This window comes from Triticum dicoccoides, chromosome 4A (assembly GCF_002162155.2).
Source record: "Triticum dicoccoides isolate Atlit2015 ecotype Zavitan chromosome 4A, WEW_v2.0, whole genome shotgun sequence".
Lineage (NCBI taxonomy): Eukaryota > Viridiplantae > Streptophyta > Magnoliopsida > Poales > Poaceae > Triticum > Triticum dicoccoides.
Genome location: NC_041386.1, coordinates 703,710,655 through 703,718,720, shown reverse-complemented (window position 1 = coordinate 703,718,720; position 8,066 = coordinate 703,710,655). Strand labels below are relative to the sequence as shown.

Sequence of the window (8,066 nt, the reverse complement as noted above, 5' to 3'; positions counted from 1 at the left end):
TCACGTCATCTAGTTGGTACTATAGTTTATAAATAAATGAATGATCTCTAAATACATCTGTTGTTCCTGTAGTTACAGTTAGACTTTTCACGTGTTGAATACTCTTGGCTGGGGCGGAAGTTGTATCTACGAAATTCATAGTCAGGTTTACTCTAAACTCTTTGGTTTAGCGTTAACATAGATCAAGTAAGTTTTTACAACACATTTTTTGGACCCATAATTTCATATGTTTTATGATAAACCTACGTAAACAGAATTAAAGATTCACTTTTAATGCATCGTCTACATGTGATTTAGATTACTATAAGATGATTTTTTGACTTAACATTTTTGTCTTACATTTGTTTTATTATTATCGTTTTGATTAGAATTATAGTTTTAGTTATTTATTATTTCGTGCTGTGCATTATCTAGATGGAACAATCGCCGTAGGTTATATAATTTTTTCTGTCTCGTTTAGCTCGGAGCTAGCTCAAAATCGACTCGAGATCGTTATACGCTGAGCACGAATCATGTTCTACAGTTCAACCTTGAGCTTCACTCAGTTTGGGCTCAATCAAATTTTAATATGAGTTGAGCTGTGCCAGGTCCAGCTCGCTAAAACTCGACTCATTTGCACGATACTTGTATCGCACAAATCATCTCCCAGTGCAGAGCAATGACATGTAGATATCAAATATCTCTCATTGACATTTCTACGCAACACAATAATACATCAAGAAGATATGGACACATTGAACGTTCCACGCAAATTAAGTCGAACACTCAACTACTTATATCTATGTCAAAACTCTGCCCCGTGTTTTAATTTGCTGTGTTATTGCCGGTTTGCTGCGGTGCAAACTCCATTCAGACAAGCAAGTATATGGTCAATTTGGACTATGGAGATGGAATTGTATGGCTTTGGTGTGGCTTCTTGAAACGTACAGACCAACTGAGTGCAACGTATATATTTCTTGATTGATCAAGATGCGTGGGCATGCATTTCTCATTAGCTACCAGAGTACAGTAACAACTAAAAACGATAGCTCTTGTTCATTCAATATAAGCCCTTTTACAGTATATAATCACTTTTTTTGTATCAGCCTTCTACAGATATAAGCTCGGCCGGTATAGATGACAAAACGAAACAGAACCAGCCATCAAATAAATAATAATCAGAATCAAAGCAAAATAACAAAAAAGATAAATTGAAAAAATATCAATGCCCTAAATATAGGGATTTGTGCAGCTCCTGGAATTTTCTTTGACAGTAGGTCAATCCACTTAGTCCATTATGCTGGTCGTAGTATTCTTGATGAGGTCCCATGCACTCCTCACATGTCTCTTCTCTTGAAGCGATGACCCAACGGCGAACTGGAGCACAGACTTATCACCAACCACCGTGTGCGCAAGATAAGACTTGCCACTCTTGTTTAGTTTCTCCATTAGCTGACAGTTGGCCTCATCGGCATCCTCTTCCCTCATGGCTCCACTTGGCTTGATCCTAAAGCACACAGGAGCAAAGTTCCTCGGTACAACCACCTCGAAGCTGTTGTCGGCGCGTACGAAATCTTCAAACATCTTGGCCATCACGACATCACTATGGATGTGCTCTTGGAGCTTTGTGGTACCATATATGCGCATGACCATCCAAAGATTGAGCCCACGAAGCGCCGGCCGACGCCGACCTGCATGTCTATCAGATCGGTGACCTCACCGGACTCGGTAGCATCGTTCTTGAGGTACTCCGGGTTGGTCTCCAATGAGTCGCTCAGTCGGTACGTACAAACAGGTGCAATCGAGGCATGTGAGAAGCCATTTGTGTGGGCTCATGCTAATGGAGTCTACGTGCTCGACACCATCGAGATGGTAGCGAAACACCGGGCAGATACATGCACTGCCAGCGTAGGCAACATCGACATGGACCCACACAATGAACATGGTGGCAACGTCGGCGATGGCGCCCACTGGGTCGACGGCGTTGGAAGATGTGGTGCCCACAGTGACACAGACATATGTGGGCACGAGACCGGCGTCGGCATCATCTTGCATTACCTCGAGAAGCTTGGACGAGTCGAGCCCGTAGTTAGTTTCGGGCCCGGTAGGGATGGAGCAGATGTTGGCGGGGTCGAAGCCTGCGAGCCGGCATGCCTTGAAAAATGTGGAGCGGGTCTGGTTGGCAGCATAGACAGCCAAGCATGGTAGATGGGACACACCGACTGAGCCGCTCCGACGCAGCGCTGCATCACGGGCGGCTACTAGCGTGACGAGCATTGCCTCGCTGGTTGTGCTGAGGATGACACCACCGCCGGTGCGACGTCCAGTACTGGTGCGGTTCATGAAGGTGGTGGGTAGGCGCAGAAGTTGCGCAAGCTAGTCAAGAGCGAGAACCTCCATTTTGGTGGCCTCAAGCGAGGCCTGCCACATGAATCTGATCATGTTCATGGCAGAGGCGATTAGATCGCCCGCGATGGCAGCGGCGGTGTTGGTGGAGGGGAAGAAGGCGAAGAAGTTGGGGCTAGTCCAGTGCGTCATGTCAGGGACGACGGAGGTCCTGAGCTCCTTCATGGTGACATCGAAAGGCATGGAGTGGGTCGGTGGTGACGCGCTCAGCTCGTCTTCGAGGTATCCTGGATTCACACTAGGGAGGACCGACATGGACTCGGCGTTGGTGTAGTAATCGAGGATGAATTCGACGGCCTTGTGGAGGTATGTGCGGACATCTTCGGGGTTGAGCGGCTCGAACACCGCCTTGTCGCTGGGAAAGGCGGAGAAGGACATTGGGTTGGCCTCCAAGCTAGACATGTCCTTGACATAGAAAACATACGCCACATCATTGGCTAGGACGAATGGTTCATCTGTGTATCCAGGATTGTTCAGATTCACTATTGTCATTCCGTACTGTGGGTCTACCTGTACCCCTCCTCCTGACAGATTGACCCGTTTGCACTGAAACAAAGGGACCTTAAAATCATGTTCGTAGTCAAGTTCTCGTATGTCCACTATGTAATCATAATATGCTTCATTTCCCCTCTTGGTTGCTGCATCAAAGCGGACACCACTGTTTTAATTGGTCCTCTTTTGATTTTGCGCGATCGTGTAAAATGTATTTCCATTTATCTCGTACCCTTTGTAAGTCAATACAGTCGAAGATGGTCCCCCGGCCAACGAGTCACTAGTAGAAAAACCCCTATTAGTCCCGGTTGGTGAGGGCCTTTTATCTCGGTTCTTGAACCGGGACTAAAGGATCGTTACTAATGCCCTAGACCTTTAGTCTCGGTTCTAACAAGAACCATGACAGATGGGCCTCCACGTGGCCGGTGCGCCGAGCCCAGGCAGGAGGGCCTTTGGTCCCGGTTGGTGGCACCAACACCAACCGGGACCAAAAGGCATCCACGCGTCAGCATTTCAGTGGCTGGGATTTTTGTTTTTTTAAGGGGGGGAGGGGTTGGGGGTTTTGGGGGGTTAATTTAGGTGTTTCATATATTGTGTTAGCTAGCTAATTAATAGAGAGAAGTGTTCTCTCTTATGTCCGTGCTTGGTCGACGCTACGTACTAAGTACAGAAGTTCGTCATGCATACCGAGAGAAGTGATCGATCGACCTCTCCTTCTCTGAGAAATTGGTCGAACAACAAGTTTTCGTATTATCTATCCAACGCTACTGGCTACAGACATATACAATATGTAAGATCTCTTACAATCCCCTAGCAATTGAAATCAACTTCCACATGGTATTCTCCGCCTTTATTGATGACGTGGTCAAGAAAGAATCCCGCCAATTCCTCTTGAATTGCTTTTATGCGATCTTGTTCTAGGAGTTCATCCCGCATCTGCCGCGTATAATTTGAAGAAGGGGATTAATACATATATATGAATGAAACTAAACAGAAATGATGGTGTAATAAAATGAAATTGTGAATATTATTGCTTACACACTTCATATTGTCTTCTAGAGTAGCCCCGCTTATTTTTCAAAATCGCGTTGTAGATGAACTCGCACACGTAGTATCCACAGAAATTATTCCCTTGTTCCTGCCACAAGCACTTTACGAGAAATAGAGGTCAATCAAACTGATAATGAAGCATTATAAATGGCATTGATGAAAGTATAGCTATAGAATCAACGGGAGATGCGCACAACTAGCTAGCCAGTAGTACTTACTTTCGGTTATGTATATCGCAGCTCCTTCGGTAGTCCCGGAGCTTCTGCGGTGAACTGTTTACAAACCTTGCAAGACAAAGAAATATAATTATTATTACTTGAGATATCAGGAAATGAACTGAAAGTTGCCGATATGGTGCGATAATGATCGATTGAACTTACTTGTTGAGCAATTTAGTCATGTCCGCATAGGTTTCGGGATCTTTTCGTGTCGAGTCTAAGACGGTTATTAGTCCCCGCTCAAGCTTAATCTCCAGAAGAACATAGCGGAAGCTGCACACGCATGCATAACTCATCAATTACATTACTATAACCTCGCTCGAGTAATAAGGGAAACCGAATATGCACACGACAGTAACACTCACTTGAAGTTGTAAGGAAACAATATTAAATCTTTGTTTTGATTTTTGATCAACGATTGTAGCAAGTTGGCCTCGGCCTCTTCGACGTGCTTTTTAACCTGAATTTCATCTATGATATTTGTGTTAATGAACCCAATATCATACATTTCTTGTTTTCTCCACTCGACGATCTTCAATCTGCATAATATAGTGAGGATAATTAATTATAAATACATGCAATGAAAGAGCTGATCTATATATAGAGACTTAATGACATAAATAGTACTTACAGACAGTAGCAAAAGACCGTTAATTTATCAAGGGCCTTTTGATTGAAGAACTCGAAGAACTCCTCAAATGGAACAGGCAACAGATCAGTTCCAACGAGGTCGTGCTCCTCTTTAATTCTCAGATACAAAGTATTCGCCCCCCCAGACTCTCTGCAGGTTTTCATGTACCAATTATGGAATCTTCGCATCATCGTTGTTAGAGATTTTTCATCTTTGACGAGAGGCTTCCCGTACTCGTATCTGTGTTCGTCCACCTCCATGAAATCAAAATTTACATCTTCAGGTAGGTAATCTGCAAGATTTCTATAATCGGGCACCGTCCCCGGAGCATTAGCGACGATGTCGCTGCTAGACACATTGAGCGGGGGGCACGATTGATTTTCTTGTTCGCCAAGCTGGGCAATTTTTTTCTTAGCTGCTCGTTCTTTTAACCTTCGATCACTGACAGTACTTCCCGACCGCTCCGCTGCAAGATATGTCTGTTCAGTAATGCGCTCATAGTTGGTTCTTGGCAGAGACTTTGGTGGTTTCCTCAGGGCATCGATAGTGCGCTTTGCTTTCACCGGATCTACCTTCTCCTCCGGAGGTGGATGTCTCTTTGCTTTCAACCCTTTAAAGAAGTCCTCCACTTCGGTCTGCACGATCTTCGCGTTTTCCTCCTCGGTCCTCTCGTACGGTAACTTCTCTAGAGGCTTGACAGAAGGACCGTATCTGTATTGCCTCCCGCCTTTGTTGGCTGTACTGCTAGACGTCGGAGCAGACGGAGCGGCTGCGGTGTCTGTCTTCTTTCGTGCTTCCTTACGAGGCGGAGGAGAAGGACTACGACGCGCTGGAGCAGCCGGGGCGGCGGAGGGTCTCTTCCGCCCTTGCTGGCGAGGCGGAGAAGGAGGAGGCTGCTGGCTGCTCGGGCGCGCTGGTGCAGGCGGAGAAGGAGGCAGAGTGCCGCCACGCGCTGGAGAAGGAGGCCAAGTGCCCTGATCGTCACTCGCCAGAGGAGGAGGCAGTGGAAGAGGCGGAGTGCCCTGACTCGCCGGAGGAGGAGGAGGAGGCGTCCAATTCAGAAGCTTGATGAACTCCTTCCGCCATAGGCATGGAGTCTTCAGAGCAGAACCCAGCCGAGTCTCCCCTTCACCGCTAGGGTGGTCAAGCTGGAGGTCCTCAAATCCCTCCGTTATTTCGTGCACCGTCACCCTAGCATATCCTTCTGGAATCGGACGACAGTGAAAATTTGCGCCGGGTTCAGAAGGTCGAACTTGGCCGACAGCCGCCTTGACTTTTAAGTTCTACCATTGCGTGATAAGGTGGCAATTTTGAGACTCCGTGATAAAATCCATGGGGTAGCTAGCAGGAGCCGCCAAGACATGCTCCGGCTGAAGCAGCTCGGTGGAAGCCACGCTGCTTCTCCGCTGAGATGGCGGGGTAGCTTCGGGGGAAGCTTCGGCAGGTCATTTGCTGCGATTTGCTTCTTGTTCCTCTAGCCCTTGTATCCTTGCGTGCAGCGCCTCCAGTTGGCTATGCTCCACTTTCTTCTCCTCTCATGGCATTTGTAACCGCATGCGTCCGGAAAACCAACCTTCCACAGAATGGAGCCTGGCGTGCCTCGTGTCCGTCCAGGGTGCTCAGGATCCCCGAGGGCCATTGTGAGCTCGTCCTTCTCCCTGTCTGGAACGAATGTCCCTTGTTGCGCTGCATCGATATAGTGCCGAAGCCTGTTGACTGGTATTTTCGGTTGCTCGTCCGTCCAATGGCACTTCCCTGATACAGGGTCCAAGGTTCCGCCAGCCCCGAAGAACCAAGTCCGGCAACGGTCTGGCCAGTTCATTGTCTCTGGTTTGACCCCTTTATCAAGCAGATCATTCTCAGCCTTGGACCACTTAGGCCGGGCTTTGAGGTAGCCACCTGACCCCGTGAGATGGTGAAACTTCTTCTTCGCAGCATTTTGCTTGTTTGTCACCGACATCTTCTTACTCTTTTCCGATGTCTTGTGGGCCACAAATGCGGGCCAGTGATCTCTGATCTTCTCATATTTGCCGATGAATTCTGGTGTCTCTTCTTTGTCGACAAACTTTTTCAGCTCTTTCCTCCACCTCCTGAATAGGCCTACCATCTTCTTAAGAGCACAAGATTTGATTAATTTCTCTTTAACTGGCTTCTCCGGATCCTCCTCTGGCGGTAGGGTGAAATTTGCTTTCAGCTCAGTCCAAAGATCATCTTTCTGCATATCATTGACATAAGACACCTCAGGGTCTTCCTCCTTAGGCTTATACCATTGGTGGATGCTGATCGGGATCTTGTCCCTAACAAGAACCCCGCACTGAGAAGCAAATGTGTTCTTTGTCCGGATGGGTTCAATCGGTTCGCCGTCGCGCGCGATTGCTGTGATCTCAAACCTTTCATCCGAGCTCAACTTTTTCTTCGGGCCTCGTCTCCATACCGAAGTTGTGCTCGATCCGGAGGGCTAGAAAAAAGAAGAAAGACGAGAGTTAATTTATATGTGTACATATACCAAAACAACGAATGCATCAATTAGCTAGTCAGCACAGGCTTAACTAATATATATATACCTGGTCAGACTCAGTTCGGTCACCGTAGCCGTCATCACGGTCTCCTTCTTGCACCATCATTGGTTCACCGGCGCCGTCCTCATGGTCTCCTTCTTGCACCGGCATTGGGTCAAAGGAGCCATCATAATTGCCTGCTTCTTCACCCTGTCCTCCAGACCATCGGTGTCATTCAGAAACGATAAGACGGCATCACTTCCATGTGCGATTATCTCCCCCAACATCGCTTCTGTTGCTTCGTCTCGGGGGGTGTCCATAGTTTCTACAAATATTTACAACATGGCAATTATTATTCAAACATGACAGATATGGATATATTATTGGCAAACGTAGAACTAGCTAGCTAATCACAGTAAGGAATCATATTAATTAGTGGCCTCGACGCTGCTTCTCTAGGGTTTGGGGTGGCCTCGACAATGCTTCAAGGGGGTAATATCGACAACGACGAGATACATACATGGGAAAATAATGTTATCGGGTAGGGGGTATATCGACCCCCCCGCCCATGTTGAAGTTATCGGGAGGGGGTATATCGACCACCCCCCCACGTGTTGGATTTATCGGGAGGGGTTTATATCGACAACGACGACATACGTACATGGGAAAATAATATTATCGGGGAGGGGGAATATCGACCCCCCCCCACGTGTTGAAGTTATCGGGAGGGGGTATATCGACCCCCCCATGTGTTGAAGTTACCGGGAGGGGTTTATATCGACAACGACGACA

General features: G+C 47.2%; 1 pseudogene; it reads right to left on the bottom strand.

The window, feature by feature from the left end:
• Positions 1 to 1,266: 1,266 nt before the first annotated feature.
• On the bottom strand, positions 1,267 to 2,787 carry LOC119289782 (annotated as a pseudogene).
• Positions 2,788 to 8,066: the final 5,279 nt, after the last annotated feature.